This window comes from Marmota marmota, unplaced genomic scaffold, assembly GCF_001458135.2.
Source record: "Marmota marmota marmota unplaced genomic scaffold, marMar, whole genome shotgun sequence".
In the NCBI taxonomy this organism is placed as follows: Eukaryota; Metazoa; Chordata; class Mammalia; order Rodentia; family Sciuridae; genus Marmota; species Marmota marmota.
In genome coordinates this window covers 23,931,672-23,950,325 of record NW_026000211.1, presented here as the reverse complement: position 1 = coordinate 23,950,325, position 18,654 = coordinate 23,931,672, and the positions used below count along the sequence as shown (strand labels likewise).

Genomic DNA, 18,654 nt, shown 5'->3' with positions numbered 1-18,654 from the left:
TGGTATCTCTTCCTGGATCAATTGCTTTGTGTTCAAATGTTCCCTTCTCAGGGGAGTCTACCTAATCACCCTAAATAAAGAGCAATCCTCTTTTTTGCTACCCTCCTGTCTTTCCTGCTCCTTTATGTTTTCTGCTTTTCTGCGTAGCAGGCATCACCATCTGATGCCCTTCATATATACTTGTTCATTTGTGTTTGTCTGCTCCTTTCGTTGTTATGCATATACCTTATGTACAGAGTAAGTGCCTAACAAATATCTGGACTAACAGATCACTACAAAAACTAGCAAAACAACTTCATTTTTAATAAGTGCCTATTCAGGGCTGATGATGTTTAATTATTTCTTGTTAAGTACAGATGCTCCTAGACTTATGGTGGGGCCCATCATACATCAAACATACTATATATAAAAAATACATTTAATACATTTACCTTACTGAACATCTTGGCTTAGCAAGGCAATACAAGTAGAGTACTGGCTGTTTACCCTTGTGATCATGTGGTGGACCAGGAGCTGCAGCTTGCTGCTGTTGCCCAGCATTGCAAGGGTATTCTACTGCATGTTGCTATCACAGAAAAAGATCAAAATTCAAAACAGTTTCTTTTGCACCATCACAAGGTCAAAAGATCACAAGTCACACCACTGTAAGTAGGGAATATCTGTACTGGGAAGACAGAATGCTTTAGGAATTAAAATCTAAAAACTAAGTTCAGCTGTAAGAGAAAATAATTGTATGATTGAATACATGCACTAAAATTAGTATTAGTGCATTTGTATAAACCAGTTGTCTACAAACTGAATGACCTCAATTCCTCCAACTTTTTCAGGCCCACTTTTCTTTAATATCTTTTAAAATTTTTATGATACTGTGGATTGAATTTAAGGCCTTGTGCATGCTAGGCAAGTACTGTACCACGGAGTGAGCTACATCTCTAGCCCTTCCTTTAATATCTTGATAATATGGTTCAAGCTTCTACTCCTTGTATTACACAAAATGTTAGTGATCCAAAATATTTAGCAATATATTGGCAGATTAACTTTGTTTTTCTTCTTCTTTTTTAAACTTAACAAAAATTATCAACTTGTAATTACTGGATATGAACAGTGACAAAATGGGTGAAAATCTCAAAGTTAGAATAGGACATTTTCACAATCTCATCCTACTAGAAACTGTACTTTCCCCACCATCTCATGTTAAGGTTTTAGGTAGCTACCCTTCTCTCCCCAGTCCTCACCAATCCTTCACCTGCCCAAAAGCAAGGCCTGCAGTATGAAGACCCAGGAGAGAAGGAAGTCAGAGGGAACCTCAGACCTGTCTACCTCTTCATTCCTAAAAATCTGTGGATTGGAGGGAAACAGGAATGGAATAAGGGGCCAGAGGGGTTAAGGAGTGGCCTCTAGGGCCCACTGTCCATGATGTCCCCCCCAAAGCTATCCTTGACCCTGTCTTATCCTTGATAGGTATCACTGTCATAATGGTGAGAGAGAAAAGAGAAGGGGTTACATGATCCCCATACTCCTAGGTTAGTGAAATCCCTGGGGGAGACCAGCCCAGGACCAAAGGAGCCACATTCTTCCACTCCTTCCAGAGGTGACAGTAATTCCCTGAGACACAACATCCAGAGCTGCTCTCCTTTCTCATTGTTGCTCTCCTTTCCCTTGTTATGGTCTCCATCACAGAATTTATTGCTATTTCTGACCTGCTGTAGTTCTCAGGAACGCTCTCCTCTGCATCTGCCTCACAGCCCATAAGGTCTGGAGACACAGATTGAATTTGAATGTTAGGTGTGTTGTTCAGCATCTTTAGGTTTTCAGTGATTGTCTGGAAGATCTGATCCAGACACTGGGTGAGTTCTGATTCTCAACACGGGTGCTGACATCTGGGTGGAGTGTGAAGTCCAGGGTAAAGTATTCAAAGTGTTCACCATAGGCAAGCTCTTCACTAGTGGTCTCTTCTACCAGCAGTGATGCCTCCTATGTCTAGCAGTTCACAAAAGTTTGGAGAGCATGGCCATCATCACCCAGCACTAGGAGAGGGATATCAAAACTCTTGACATGTTCAACACATTCTTCATATCCTTGGATGTTGAGGTAGAGGCAACCCAGTCAACTCTCCACCCTGGAGCATGACGCATGTGGGTTGGTAGAAGTATACCACCTGATTGATGACAGACTGATAAGGTGGTTGTACCTCTGATCATCAATGATGCACATTGAGACAGGAGTCGCAGGCACTCTTCTTGGACTTCATACATGTCAGCTATGCCAGGGAAGAAGTAATTTCCATACTTGTGGAAGAACATTGTCTAAATCTGGTTATTGAGGTAGAAGGCTTTCTGAACCCCATTACCATGATGGATACTGGTATCAATGTAGTGCATCAAAGGGTGGTACTTGAACATTTCCAACATGCCAATTACAATGCCATTGACATAGAAGAAGCCAGAGGCCTCAAGCTCCTTGGCCTGGTGTAGACCTCCAGCTTGGTTAATGGCAGCATCACAGATTCTTGTTCAGCAGGATTGCTCTTTGCAGCAAACTAATAGAACTCAAAGAGCTGGGGAAACACTGCAGAGTTCCTGTGCACAATGAGGGCATTAAGGCCCTTGATGAAGTTTTGCATATTGGTGGGGCTGACTCCCTGCAGGAAGTCAAGATAGTCCTTGGAATGGAAGCTGCACATGTCATGCTGGGAGGCCTGGTATAACTTGAAGAAGATCACCTTATAGAGAATGTAGTGCAGGACCAGGCAATGGGGCTTCCTAGGGTTCCCTGCTCCTGTGCTCCAACCTTGGCCCCATCCCTGTAAGGGATGAGGGCTTTTGGGAACTCAGAGTAACTATGGAAGCACCATGAATCTTCTCCTTTACCTAAGACACAAGGTATCTAGAACCTAGAAATCCTCCCAATCAGCCTGCTGTTCCTTCCTTCTAGTACCTGCTGGGTATTCTCTGAAATTCTCTGAGTTTCCCATCTGCTAAATTTTCTCCCCTTTTCTATACCATGGATACCAATTTCCTACTTCTTTTATTTCTTCAGTGCATCACTAACTAAGGCTGATGAGAATAGCATATTTTAAAAGAAGGTTTGAGGCAATGGAGGGGAATAACAGCAAAAATTACTGTAAGCACATATTGGAAATTAAAGTGTCCTGAAAAATCATTGCTTCTTTAGGCATCTACCTGAACATCTTTCCTGGACCACGAAGAAGAGCCTCCTGAGTCCAGTATCCTAATAAATTTTCTCTGGAGTGATGTTTTGAAGTTTTCTGTGCTTTTCAATTGTGTTCAAGCAATGAACAAACTGTTTTCAGCCTGATCTGAGAGAGAAGAAGCGCAGAGGTAAGGAAGGTGGTCTCCACACGGAAACACTTAAGCATTGTGTCAGGGTGGGCTGCTTACCTGTCAACATCTGACTGTCTTCTTTGGCTGATCTGTGCTTTGCCCTGTTACATAGTTTGTCTGGATACATTCCATCACTCTGTTTGCAGCTCATGCAGAAATGTCAGTAATTGACCTTAACACTTCTCTTGTGTCAGTTGCTGGGTGCACATGGTGCTATGCTGCCATCATTCTTCAAAATGCCAGTTTTAATGGAACACTCTTCATTATACACAGCACCCTCCTGATGAAAGGTTATAAGTTTGCACTGCACAATAAACTCGTTCTGCCTCAGCTTTAGTACTACTGTAACTTATTAAGAGGATCCTCTTCAGAGTACTACACAAAAACAATACTTATTTCTAACAAGAACTTTAAAAGTCCGTTGGACCTGCATAAAGGTGACAGCAGAATACATACCAGCTTCACTCCTCTGTCATTAAAATTCATTGAAATTCAAAGGGAGCACCTTCAGAAGCATGGAGACCTGGTGCTGTGGAGTTGTCTAATCAATGGAACTGTTCAGCCTTGAATAAATTAACATGAGGCGATGTCAGCTCACTGAATCCCAGGAAATCACATCTTATGGAAGAGTAATTAACTTGCTAAAACTAGGAGAGCAGGAGATGCCAAGATTTGTTTAGAAAGATCTTCATCCCTATCAGAGATCACGCTAAAAGCAAGTGGTGTGCATGTTGACAGATGCCTCTTTGGGAAATGAGTCGGAAATTGCAGACAGATCCCACCACTGCTCCGAAGTTAGGTTGTAGTACAGCAGAAGTAAAGATGCTGAAATTCCCCCAGATGCACTGCTCAGAGAGGAAGAAGAGTCTCCTGACTCAGTATTTCAGGATTTTATGGCTTTTTCTGTTCGCCATCACATAAACTATGAACTCCTGTCCCCCAAGCCTGTGTTTGTTGGTTTTACTCTCCATCTGTAGATGCCACTTGACCTGCGTGTGTGCTGCTGCAAAACCACTCATGCCCATATCCTCACATGCCAGAATCATACTTATGTCTTTATACATTGCCTTGTATCTGGTGAATTCACAATATACATCTGATGAAGAATGAGATTCATAAGTAAGAACATGGTCAGGGAACAGGAGTCTACTGATGAACTCCTACCAGCAGTTCAGGACTGCAGGATACAGGGGAGTAGAATAATGGGAAGAGCAAAGACAGGCTGAGTTAGAATAATTATATCTATTTGTTGTTATTTTCCCTCAATTATGCTCAGACATGTGCTTTCTTGCCACATTCCAAATACCTTTGTCATCTTTGAAAATAACGCCTCTCTCCTGCTTCAGGCTCTTGGTTCATGTTCTCTTTCTTCCTCCTAGAACTCTCTTTCTCCTCATCTTCAGTGGTCAGTGTCTTTTTACATAACTTTTGTCAGAATTGCCTTCCCTGACTATGTAATCTATGTGCCGTGTGGCTCTCACCCCCAAGCATCACCATGGTACTTAGTAATATCAAAGTAAGTAGTCTGCATGCTACCAGAATGTAAGCACCCTGAGGGCAAGAACTTTCCCACTTCTTCCTAGTTCCTGGTGCAGTGTTTAGCTAAAAGTAGTCTCTCAACAGATGTGAACATTCTATAATTATTATCACATGTTTTGGGGCAAATAACAGAAAAATATTTTCAAATCCTAAGATTTGAGGTCATTTTCAGACGTGATAGAAAAGGTGCCCTCAAGTTAGATTTTCAGGGACAGAACATGCCTTCTGAGTTGAAAAGCCCACACAGAAAGCATTTTAGCCTAATGAAATAAATGGACAAGATTTTTATTTTATGTTTTTGAGATGGGATCTCTCTCTGTTGCTGAGGCTGGCTTCAAACTCCTGAGCTCAAGCGATCCTTCTGTCTTAGTCTCCCAAGTAGCTAGGACTACAGCAAAATAATTTGAACAAGGGATTTCTAATAGCTGCTCTCCTATCGATGGTTCAGTTTACATCTAATACATAAGTTATAAAAAACTCACTGTTTGAAAATTATTCTTTGACTAATAATAGTACTTTGATAAATTGAAGTTTAGTTCTTGGCACAAAGAGAGATCTCCTAAATGGTTTATTCCTGTTTAGTGACTGTTCACCAGAAACTTTCCAAATCTTTTCCCTTTACTGCCATTGCTTCCTCCTAGGGGTTCCAGATTAAGAAAGTAAAAATATAGGGTGCCCAGTTGATTTTAAATTTTCAGATAAACAACAGGTCGATTTTAGTTTAAGCACATCTTATTTGCTATTTGAAATCCATTGGTATGTCTAAATACTTAAAAACCTACTTAAATATACTTTGCACATACTTAAAAAAGGATTCATTATTTATTTGAAATTCAAGCTTCACTAGGCATTCTGAATTTTGACTGGTAATAACTCTTTCACCATTTTAAATTACAAGGTTTTTGAATACAAGGTTATATTTATTAGAGCGGCATCCTTAAAGAACAAAGAGCTGTGATAGGTTCTTCATATGTATTTATAGACTGATGGAAACCTCTCCTGGAAAGAAACCCAAAAAGTCAGATATTCTAATGTAACTTCCATAGGACATACAGAGCCTAGATTACCAAAACTTTATCAATGAACACTGCCTAAAAGTCTATAAGGGAAGCTGTACTCTGAGGGAGCCCACGCTTCACTTGTGGGTGTACCAGATGCTAGTTCAGGCAGAGTCCCACACAAACTTCTGTCTTAGCTCCAGGAGATGAATGAATGACCCTTTAAATACAAATATCTATCTATCTATCATCTATCTACCTATAATCCTCTATCTATCAATCATCTATCCATATCTATCTTTGTATTTTTTTCTCTCTCTCTTTTGCTTTTACCTGGGCAAATAATTTAAACTTAGACCTATATTTCTCATATTTCTCTTCATTTAATTTGTGACCTCTCTCAAGGGGCTTTGATAAAGAAGAATGACACCTCACAGTGATGACTGATGTGTGATTACTTAGTACCTGAGGTAAGAGGCTGTGGAGACTGACACTTCCTGAGACCAGGTACATATCAGAGATGAATGGGAAGTAAATTCATAAGTAAGCATTCGTTACAGGGGAAGGCTCATGGAGTCACACTTAATGCAGGTTTCCTCCCGATTTAATTAGCAAAGCCACTGCTTTGTTATAGATGTAGTTCAAATTAGTTAATTCAGGGTGCTTATTTTATTTAAGGTAAGACATGAATAAATGCAGTGTGTTCAGAGTCAAAGAACTCCACTGACCCTTTGACTCTGATGCAATGACCTCCACCCTTTGGAACACTGAAATGGCACCCATTGCATTTTGACAAGGGACTCTGGGTGGGCCTGGGAGGACATGGGCTGTCTCAGCCTGTGCTGTAATTGCAATGAGGTCTCCTGTCACTGCTATTATGCTCCCTTCTCTTTACACATGAAGGATGAAGGTAAACTGTCTGCCTTCAGTTCTAACTTTTGTGATTTCACATCTGATCTGATTATTGCTGAGTGATTGCCTTGTTTGGAGAATTCAGTGCTTTGATTGGAATTTTAAAAGGTTCTTTTCCTGTGGCCAGATTTCTCTTTCTCCCTGTTTTATGCTTGGCTCCCTCACACGCGGGAGACTCTTTGAAGTTGGTGGAAGCTCAGCTTAAAGGGACAATCCCTGCTGGGTGTGCTGTGTGGGCAGAGGGTGGGAAACAAGAAAGCTGCCTCTGGCTTTTGTTTGGTTTGTGACCTATCAGGAAAAATAATGTGATTAGCATTAAAGAATATGTTTGGAGAATCCAAAGTTTAAACAGAACTTATTTAAAAATTTTTTAAAAATAAATTTCTCATAAAAATGAATGGCTTGAGTGTTTGTGTCAATCAAACAACTCCTTGAATACAATAATTCACATGATTTGCATGTTTCCCACACTGTTTATGGCCTCCAAACTCAAAGTCTAGAATCTTTAGAACAAGTGGGGTTCCTGGAGGGAAATAGTCTTCAGAATGCACATAGAGCACTTATTCGAAACCCTGAAACTTCTGAAAACCTCCCCTCTTCAGAGAGCAAACTTGTTAGAAAGTGATCCCCCAAAACATGATCTTCAGAGAAAAAAAGCATCGTGTGTTTGAGAGAAGCAGCACTGATTGAGCTTGGTGTATGCAGCATGTACACAACGCACAGATTGAGGTCCATTCATTACGGGGGAAGGCTCATGGAGTCACACTTGATGCAGTAATGTCTTCCTCTTGCTTTTAAAATTTCACTTTCACTGCAACTCATCCCTGGTGTTTGTGCACTGCCATCTCAAATTCACACAATTAAGATGGGACACATGATTTCCCTTCCTTGCAGACACTAAGCATGCTAGCATCTGGAGGACCTGTAACCTTTCTTAACTGGGCTCCTCTTCCAGCAGAAAAAGAATTCTTAGATGGTGCTTTAACTCCTAGTTTTGGCAGAAAGACAGATTGTCAGGGTAATAAATTCAAGGAACCTCACTGCAGCTCTTTTGGCCAATGTTCTACCACAGGCCCATATTAATATTTTATTCCCTTTAATATTATTACATGATGCAGGCTTTATTTAAATGGATTTGACGGGTCTCTTGGTTGGCTTGACAACCAGAGGGAAAAATTAATGTTCTGCATTTAATCTCAGCTCAAGGCGCTAAATTATTTTGGAGGTCAAAACCGTCATGCATATCATGCTAAATTATGGAATGTAATAACTATTAGCTAGCTGTCTATTTATGGATTTTAAAAATTGTTTACTTCATGCATGTTGGACTGATTTTTAAGTAAATCCCTCTTTTACGTTTTTCCTCTGATGTGCCACTGTGATCCTGGCTCTGGCTATTGTCTTAGTAGAACTAATAGAAGATGCCAGGTGCCCTTCTTATAAATGATGTCTCACTGGCTAAATGTTAATAAACTGCAGAGAGCATTTCTTCCTCATGTGGTTCCATCTTCACATGAAGTTTAAGTATGTTGACAAACACAAGGACTTCGTTGTAAGGACATCTGTTAACTTATTTGAGATAAAGTTCACAGAATGTTTTGCATAAAAGGAATATTGATTGCTAAACAAATTTTGTTGCTGAAGGAACTAGAGAACCATTTTCTAACTTATAAAGAATGATGGGAACAATATTGAAAAGGGATTGAAGTGTAAAGTGACACGTAGTTTGTTTTTCTTTTTTTATAAATGATTTAACGGAAGGTGTGCTAAATGAAGCATATAATTATGCATTTATTATTTATAGTGGGAATAAATGTTATGTTCTTGTTCTTTGGAATGCTTATCTTAAAAGGTGGACTAATATCAATAGCATTATGCAAGACTTAAGGTGTAACAGGGCACTCCTTTCTTAATTCCTGGATATTTTTATAAAGAGTTGTAAAAACTCTATCTTGAGAGTAGGATCTTACATTTTTAGATATTAGAAAGAGGTGAAGGGGGAATTTGAAGGAGGCCCCGGTGGTTCTGTCCCAATTTCGCCTCCTCTGGATTTTATCTTAACTATAGCAAGTGCTTTCTATGTACGAGACTCTCTGAGGTTAAGCAGTTTTAACTGCTTTACTTAAAGCAACATCAGTCATGGCCAATGGGCCATGATGAAAAAAGAGCTTCAAATAGGAAGGTGATTTTTCTTCCTGGTAACGAATGGAGATGGGCCAAAAAAACTTCCAGGGCTCTCCAGTGCAGGATAACAGCTTATCCGAGTAAGAGCACTTGACAAGGCAGGCTACTGGTACATGTGGGACCACACGGAAAGGGCTGAAGCAGCACTCTTCGTCCCATCTTTCTTGCTGCCTTTCCTAGCTGGCTTATAAATTACTTCATTCATCTAAATGAGAGCTCTGTGGAAGGCTGTTGGTTTGGGATGGTGGGTCCATCTAGTCTTGGAGGAGAGCGTTCGGTGGCACTCTAGCCATGCAGAGAGGCGGTCCAGCAGGGAACAGGGGCTGCTCAGCCTGCCTCCTCAGCAACCACTGAGCCAAACCAAATACCCAAACTGGCAAGCACCCTGGTGGGTTCCAGGCTTACAGTGTCAGGAGGGGAGGAAAGAGGCTTGACTTTTAATACACCCCACCTGGCACACCCTAGGTGTCTGACTGCCTGACAATAAACACCTAGGATCCATGCCATGGTAATGGGTCAGGTCCTCATCTTCATCCAGTGTCTCAATTAATTCGGATACAAAACAAAGTGAAACAAAGCATCTTTGATTAGTACTTATTGGCTGGGGCAATGGATTAACATACAGTTGAATAGGACTTGGTTCCTGCCCATGGCTCCCTTAGCTCAACCTTCCCACAAAGGAGCCCTGGAAGCAACCTTCAGGGAAACCAAGCCAGGCCCAGGTGTGGGGAGCCCACACAGATGGAAAACAACATTTCATAACACAGGAAAGACAGAGGAGATGGCAGGATGCGAATCTCACCCTGGGGCAGACAGGGGCTCATATCCATTGTGTGGGAGGCTTCTCTATGAGGATCAAAGAGAATGGAAACCCACAGTGAACTGGAAGTAGAAAGGTATTTTAGAAATTGTTCATTATATTTTGGGTGGCTGCTGGGCTTTTGGGTTGGATGTTTTAGCCTTTCTAAAGACTTGTTTAAAAAAATTACCAAAGACTCTTCTTGCTTTCTCTTTGTGTCATTTAAAACTGGAAATACATTATAGTTAGAGAGACTTTTGGGCTTATAAAAGTTGGGTGAGCCCAAGGAATAAGCAGCAGAGAGTTGTTTTTAAGTGTTTTGTTCTATTATCCCTTACCATCTGTACCCTCCAGAGGAAAAACAATATTACTAAATTTTGGACATAAATAAGTGGGTAAAAATAATGTATCAGATTCTCTAATGGCAGTTTGTAAGGAATCGCTTTGTAACTTAAAAAAACATTTCTTTTAAAAAAATATATTTTAAAAAGCAGTGCTCTCTTCCTCTGCAATTAGGTAACAGTTTTTGTGCCAAAGCTTTGTAAGGCTAAAAAATCCTTAGAGAAATAAAAAATTAAACAAATTGACCAAATTATGTTTTGTGCACGTATGAATATGCCACAACGAATCCCACTATTAAGTATAATTATGATGCACCAATAGAAAACAGAAAATAATGTGTAATAAAGAAGAAATAAAAATTAAACAAAATAAACCTACCAATATTTGAAAATGTAGGTATTATTCTCAAGGATGCTGCCCATAATTCTGTTATTACACTGAAATGTTTGGGCATCAACAAATAAAGAAATAAAGGTGCTAAGCACTCTATATAATTTATAGAAAAGTTATGAATAGTTTTACTATAAATTAATTTCTGAGTGACAAACAATTTTTGGCTAGGAAAATAAAACAACCCCATGTGACAAAGGATTCTGAATTCTAGAAGCTACAAGAGCAATAATTGGTATGTTAAGTAATCAATGTCCATGAACAGAGTTGAAAATCCTACCAGGCATCTATGAAGAGCAATTAAAGATTATACTTTAATTAGGATACGGGCAGTCACAATTAGATTAGACAGGTTTGATATTAGCTAAAGATTAGTGGGAGAAGATATTTCAGTTTTTCTTTCACATTTACAGTCTATATGCTTTGCCTATAGGATATTGAGTGATTAGTCTATTGGATATACTGAGGTTGGTAGGAGTGCAATTCAGAATCAGGTCAGTTTCTCTGTCTCTACTGCTTTGGAGGCTATCTCAGCATCCCCTTTAGGTGGCATCTTATATGAAACCCTTACCCTTTAATTCCTTTATATCTTTAAAAATATCTAGTTCAGTCTAAATCAAAACCTTGTTTTTGTATCCAATTGCAAGTTTCTCCCTCACCCTTCTCTCTAGGGGAAGCAAGGAAGGTCTATTCTGTTTTGATTGATTCCTGGTTTCACTTCCCCTCTCCTCTGCCCTTTGCTTATGGCTTCTCCAAGTAGGGTTTGGGGAAGAGGAAATATGGGAGAAAATGTGGTAAAGTGCATTTTTTTTTTTACTAACGCTGTGTTTTATCTGGTATTTTTCCCCATCTCTCAGAAATGTATTGCATACTTTAAAAACAGGAACAAAATGACTGCAATCAACACTTAGTTTAGTTTGTTTATGTCAGCAAAATGGTGGACTAAGATGCTCTGAGCTCTTATTCCCTCAAGGAGACATCAAATTCAACCAAAAATTGACAAAAATAAACTTGCAGGAAGGTGAAGCCCAGGAATAACATGAGTCTCACTTCTGTGGACCCGTTAGGGTGTTTTGACCTGGTGCATTCATCTTCTAATTCTTTTTCTTCTTTTTAGAACTCTCTTTGGATTCTCAGATAATCTCTGTCATAGCCAGCCTTCCCTCATGGTCTCTTTAGTGGGTTCTTGTGAGGGGACTCAGTCAGGATTTTCACCCTTCTAGTCTGCTTACTATATTAATGAAAGAGAATATTAAGCTACCTTAAAAAGGAGATTGAGTAATGATATCTTAATATCATATTATCACGTATTTTCAAAGTAAAAATAAGAATTGTATCTTGAAGGAGGAGGGATGAAGAATATCTTAGCTATTACAAAGTTTCATGATCTTCCAAAAGCTCAATACAAGTATTATTTTTCTTAGTGTTTTTATTTCTTACCTCTTTTATTTGGCAAAAATCAATTAAGTTAAAATTGTAATTAATCAAATTGACTTAAAATTTATTTTTTTTCCTTTGGGGGATAATAATGTAAAAATGTTGAGAAATACTTGCTTCTATAAAGTAGTGATTTATTATTCTCTCACTTAATGGTCTAGCTATGCTCCATGAGGTCATTTAGGGATCTGCTCCTTCCTTACATCTCATTGCTGCACCATTCCCTAGGATGTTATCCTGGTTTGCATGGTCAAAAGCTGCATCGCACATGTCTGTTTTCAAATGGAGAGAAGAGGAAAGAGATGAATCTAGAGCAAACAATTTTATCTTAGCAAGTTTTGCAAAAGTTGTGCCCATTACTTCTTACCCTACGTTGAGGATAACTTAGACATGTGGTTAATTTTAGTGGGAGAAGTTTGGGAAAATAATCTGTAGGTTGGTAGACATATGTCCAATAAGAAGGGAGAAAATTTTTGTGGGAAGTAGATCTGCTATACTCAATCAGAAAATTCACACTGGGGTGGCCACTTAGGACTCCTTTTTAGCTGCCACCTGCAGCCCACAGAGCCCCTTTCTGCTGTTGTCCCTCATCCTGCAGAAATATTCTTTGAAGACCATTCTAACCTGTCATGCAAAAGGTCTATATGGCCAAAGGGAGCTCAAGTAACCTTCCTGTATTACATGGTAGATGGCACTTTGATCTTATGGCTCCTTTCTCTCCTCTTTGTTCTGCACATATAGACTACACCAGATAGTCTTATGGCTTCAGAATTCCAAGTGAGGATGGAAAATATAAGGGACATACGGTAGTGAAGCTAGAATTAGATAGACAGCATAGATAGGTAAATCGAGTCAGGTTGGATCAAGGAGGCCAATTTTGACAGAGTCTAGCAAGTTGGAGACTATCCCTTGAGGGATTGAAATGTTAATTCCTTCAGAGCCCTTCCTCTACCCTTATCAAGAACCTCCAGCTGCTCCAACCTGTTGCTAAGGTAACCTATCCCAGAAATTGCCCCTCCCTACAGGAAGCCATGAGGTTGTTAATTAATGTGTCCTGGGCTGCTCCATCCTGCCCTTTCCCCTTCAGCCCACCTGTTTCTCACCTTTGGGCCATCCCACCCAACATTCATGGGCCTAGACACATATGCAGGAAGGAGAAAGATAAGGGGAAGAGGGTAGGAGAACAAAGGAAGCCTAGGACATAAAAATGGCAGAATGTCTCACTTCTGGGGATACCAGGATACAGCTATGGCCCCCTTCTCCCTCCGAGGAGAAGTCTGTTACTCCTTTCTGGATAAACCCTGCTTTATATGCTTGCCTCAGCGTGCTTCTCTAATGTTCAGACTTCAACATGTGAGGAAGCAGAAGTCATCACCAGTATCTGGTGGTATCAATAGGATCAAAAAACTATTTGGTTCTCTAATCTTCTAGCAGCAGAGGCAAAGTAGGCATCTCTTCAAGGTGGGGTGAAAGATGCTTCATGAGATGCAAGGCTCTCTTCTTGCAAATATTTCACAGGCACTTAGAAGAGTTCTTAACCTTCCTCACTTCCCTTTGCGGGTGAAAGTCAATACTATCCTCTCCCCTGTGGGAACAGTGTTATGGATTGGATGTGAGGTGTCCCCCAAAAGCTCACATGTGAGACAATGCAAGAAGATTTGGAGGAGAAATGATCGAGTTTATTAGTTAATTAGCCTTAACCTAATTAGTGAATTAATGCCTGATAGGATTAATGAATGGTAACTGGAGGCAGGTAGTTTGTGGCTGGAGGAAGTGGTTCATTGGGGGTGTGGCTATGGGATATATATTTTGTGTCTGTAGAGTGCAATTTCTCCCTCTGCTTCCCTCTGTCATACTCTTCCACCATAATGTCCTGCCTCATTTTGAGCCCCAAGGAATGGAGCCAGCCACTTATGGACTGAGACCTCTGAAACAGTGAGCCCTTTCATCTTCTACCCTTGTTCTGGTTGGATCTTTCTGTCATAGCAGCAAAAAATCTGACTAAAACAGTAAGGGAAATGCCATAATACTTTGGATTCCTTTTCATTAAGGAATTATTCCTTCTCATCAATCTCTTTAGGATTTCAAACTTCTCTGAAAAAGAAGAGTAGGACCTGGGGTCAAATGATACAGCAGATGCCTTTTCCTTTTTAGTTCAGGCAGCTGTAGCAGAATATTATAGATTGGGTGGCTTATGCAACAGAGATTTATTTCTCCCAGTTGTGAGGGATGGGAAGTCCAGAATACTATAGGCTGGGTGGCTTGTGCAACAGAGATTTATTTCTCCCAGTTTGGGAAGTCCAGGACGAGGGTGCCAGCATGGTCAGGTTCTATTGAGGGCCTCCTTCTGGGTGCAGATGTTCGTTTTCTTGCTGTGTTCTCAAATGATGAAAAACAGGTTAGAGAGTTCCCTGTGCTCTATTTTATAAAGCATTAATCTTATCCATGAGGCTCTTCCTTCATGACCTAATTACCTTGCAAAGACTTTACCTCCTGACACCATCCTATTAAGAGTTAGGATTTCAACATATGAATTTTTGGAGCACATAAATGTTCAGTCCGTTGCATTTTTTTGTGCTATCTCATTCCTTTTATTCATCAAAAAACTTCAGTTATGGACAGAATTAAGCATCTGCTCATCATTAACCACCTCAAGTATTTACCGTAGGCTTCTCCGTTTCTCTGTCTTAAGACCTCCTTTAAAGCAAAAGTCTCCTTGGACAGCTTGTAGGTTCAGTCTCAAAGTGTGGTGCAGTTAATACCCCAAGCAACCTTCAACCAATGGGCAGGCCAATAGATAAATGCCCAGGCTCCCTCCTTTGGGGAGGACCATCCTGCAGACATTCTGTGTTTCTCAGAGGTTCTTGCAGAGAGGCACCTCTGTGACCCTTGGCACAACTTCACTAATGTACCACAAGTTCCCTGTTCTGCTTTCCATGTCTTGACTTTCCTGTCCCTTCACTCCTGCTTTCTTGGATAGAATACTAATTGAACCAGCTGAGTAGAAATCCTGCTCAGAATTTCCTTGTGGGGGAAACTAAATAAGACAACCATTTTGTATTTTGCTAAATCTTAGAGCTGTTAGGAATTTCTCTTTAGAATGTACTTACTTATTGTTATGAGTTGTGAGGTCCTCAAAATCGTGAATGACCAGTCTTTCACATTTATCTCTTTTTCCTATAATAATGTTTTCTTAAATTCCCTTAGCATTATATTAAAAATTAGTGTTCAATTAAACAAAGAAGCTTTTTGTTTTACAAGAAATATTGTTGAGTGAACTATGTGCTAATGTCCTAAGATTGAGTTATCTGAGGAAAACCTGGCTAATTGGCCAGTGTGAAAAATATCAGGTGTCCTTTCTTGTTAGCTTAACTATAGGCTTGGTACTCAGGAGTAATTAACTTTCCCAGGAATTGTCTTGTTACTTATGGGGTGATATTCATGTTAAAATATCTTCAGGTTTTAAATACAAGGGCATTTTATCCTTAAGAAATTATGAACTTATGTCCTTTGTCTTGATTATACACATTGTAACCAGAAGTTTGGTTCTTTATGATGCATATGTGTAAGGGAAAAGTTAAGAGATTATTAAATGTGCATTGAGATTATCATAAATATAATTAATCCGTGATATGCATGATGTTTTACATAATTGATATGGGGTCACTTCCTTAGTGATTATTTGTAAAGTTAGAGGAAGAAAACATGTTCATAGGAGAAGTATTTGCTTTCTTTTTACCTTTTTGTAATTATAAATAATTGACCCTGATGTGAACTGGAACACAGAATCCATGTCGTGAAACACCTGGTCTGCTTCTTCCTCTCAACTCTTTTGTGGAAGGTCAAGTTGTATCCTGCAATTTACTAAAAATGCTATTATTATTGTGTTTTAACAATATTTTTTTTGAAGTTGAAATGATGGCTGGCTTAATATAGAGAGCCTGATAAAAACTGTTATAAATCACTAGTGGTTTGGGGAAAAATACTAGATTCCAATTACTTACGATTTCTACAGTTTCTCAGAGAATTGCTTAGGACTTTTATGTCTTTTTGTCACTATCTCCAGTGATTTAAATTTGTTGGATTTGAAAAAAATTGGTACAAACACTTGGAGATTATTCAGAAAGGTTGCTTCCAATCCTCTTACAAGAAATAGGTTCAGAATTGACCAGCAAGTAAACTCAGCTTTCCTGGAATATTGTTAAAACAAGCTATAGCATCCTTTGGCTCAAGCCTTTCCTATACACACAGAAAAACAGCTTCCAATTTTCACAATGGCACAGTCAAATTTCTTTGTTTCAATTCTTTTTGTGACCTAGTTTTAAAATTTTGAAGTTTGTTTTCACTTTTTTTCCAGTGCAGAGAATGATATGCCCCATCAATTTATGTACTATTATACAGTCTCAGTATACCTTTTACTTTGGGGCCTCCAAAAGAAATCTGAGGTATGCATTTTTTTGTTCACAGAAATCATTCTTGAAAAATACGTGTACATAGATGCACGGTTTTATAAAGAGGGGGAAGTTTTTTCATTTAAAATTATTTTATTAAACTACAATTCACATATAATACAATGGACTCCCATATATACAATTCAATGGCTCTTGAATATTTTGCAGGTATACAGCCATTTTACAGTCAACTGAGAACATTTTTTTTAGAATTACAACTAGAAGCCCTGTACTGTTTAGAGCAACCCCTTCTGTAAACCTATTTTTCCCCATCCTCAGCAACTGCTAATCTTGTATCTCTATATTTTTGCATATTCTCAACATTTTATATAAAAGAGGCATATGATATGTGCTCTTTTCACACAGTATAACATTTTCAAAGTTTGTCCAGTTGTGGCACATGTCATATTTCATTCCCAGTCTATGGATGCATCACAGTGTGTTAATCTATTCATTTGTGATAGGAATTTGGGGAGTTGCTACCCATTGTGACTAAAGATGCTAGAGGAAAATTTATGTGATTTTTATTTGAAAACCTGTTTTTATTCTTTTGTATACATATCCAGGAGTGAAATTTCTGGATCCTATGATAATTCTACATTTAATTTATTGAGAAACTATCAAATTATTTTCCACATTGGCTGTATCATTTGACATTGTCATCAGTAATGTAAAGAGGTAAAATATTGCTAAATTACTCAAAGTTTAATGAATCTCCAATCTGAACACTATCTGGCTATCACATACACTCATGAATTAGGAACATTATAGTGTTAGCTTTTATCTGTTACATTATCTGACAGAAGTTAATGATTTCCTTTTATATTCAAAATGCTATTTACTTATTTTAGAGTGGTTTAAACTATTCACATTTTCTTCTGTAGTAAAATTAAAATTTTGTATTTTTTTGGAGGGATACTGGAGATTGAACTCAGAGGCACTCCACCACGGAGCCACATCCCCAGCCCATTTTTGTATTTTATTTGGAGACAGGGTCTCCCTGATTTTCTTAGTGCCTCGCTTTTGCTGAGGCTGACTTTGAATTCATGATCCTCCTGCCTCAGCCTCCCCAGCTGCTGGGATTACAGGCTCAGCAGTAAAATTAAAAATGTCATAATTGTCTGAATTGGCTTAGATTTAAACATTGCTGTATAGACAATTTCTTCTGGTAGTTGGTGATATAATCAATAACCAGATAGAGAAATTTACATTTTGGAACAGAAAGCTTATAGGAAGGAAGACTGCTTAGGTATAAACTGTTATTTTTTAAATTTATGCTCTCCAAGGAATTGTTTTGTCACTAGGCATCCTGAATTCTGACAGAAAAAATTTAGGCAATGGTATTTTAGTTGCCTTTTATTTTGCCTAACAGCTTCCTTGTCAGTACTTACTGAAACTATTCCCTTTTCATCACATCTTTCACATTACCTTAGCTCAGCTTTTTATGGAATGCTAAAATATTGCAATTATATGCTAGATGACTGTTTATGGCAATTTTAGGTTCTATCTCACATTTTCTTGAGCCATTTTTGTGCTTCAACTATCATGGTCTCCAGTTGCAAGCTTTTATCTCACTTAGTCATACACATGCTTATGCTGGGTCCTCTCTGCCCCTGCTGGTTGGGTTGCCTGTGAGAGCTTGTCTCTGTTCCAACAAATGTGCAATGAGACAATTAAAACCTTCATGTAACCTCTTAAGTATCTGCAAAACATCATGTTCCTTCATTATATCAATTGATAGTATCATATTTGATAAGCAAGAAGTAAAACATACTGTGGGTATATTAGTGAGATCTTCACATGTCTATTCTTACACATGTCTATTCTTACACTTACTGGATTACTTGGGATGCTGCAAACTCTTGTGTGGTTCAGAGCAAGAGAGGCAGTGATGTGAGTCCAGGTTGTGATGAAAGCTGCCTATCAACAGAACTGGTATTGCCAGAGGTAGTCATAATGGACAGTGATGCTGCATGATGGGTCACAACATAGTCCCCAAAGTTTCTGAAGCAAAACATGCTACAGCAAAGGATGACTGCTTGATATTTAAAAAATATCCTTGTCATCCTTCTAGACCCCAGTACACTGACCGTCTGGCCATGGAATATCAATTGAGTATGAAATTTGAGTTGTTCATCATCATTTGGATAGTTTCAAATCCATAGTTTCCTGAGATTGGGAAGATGTGACAGTGGCATATTCAATATTATATGCACACTGTTCAGAGCAAATGTTTTTTTCAGGAATAGATATAAGCA

The 18,654-nt window shown here is 39.0% G+C and overlaps 1 pseudogene; it reads right to left on the bottom strand.

The window, feature by feature from the left end:
* Positions 1 to 427: 427 nt before the first annotated feature.
* On the bottom strand, positions 428 to 15,738 carry LOC107142557 (annotated as a pseudogene).
* Positions 15,739 to 18,654: the final 2,916 nt, after the last annotated feature.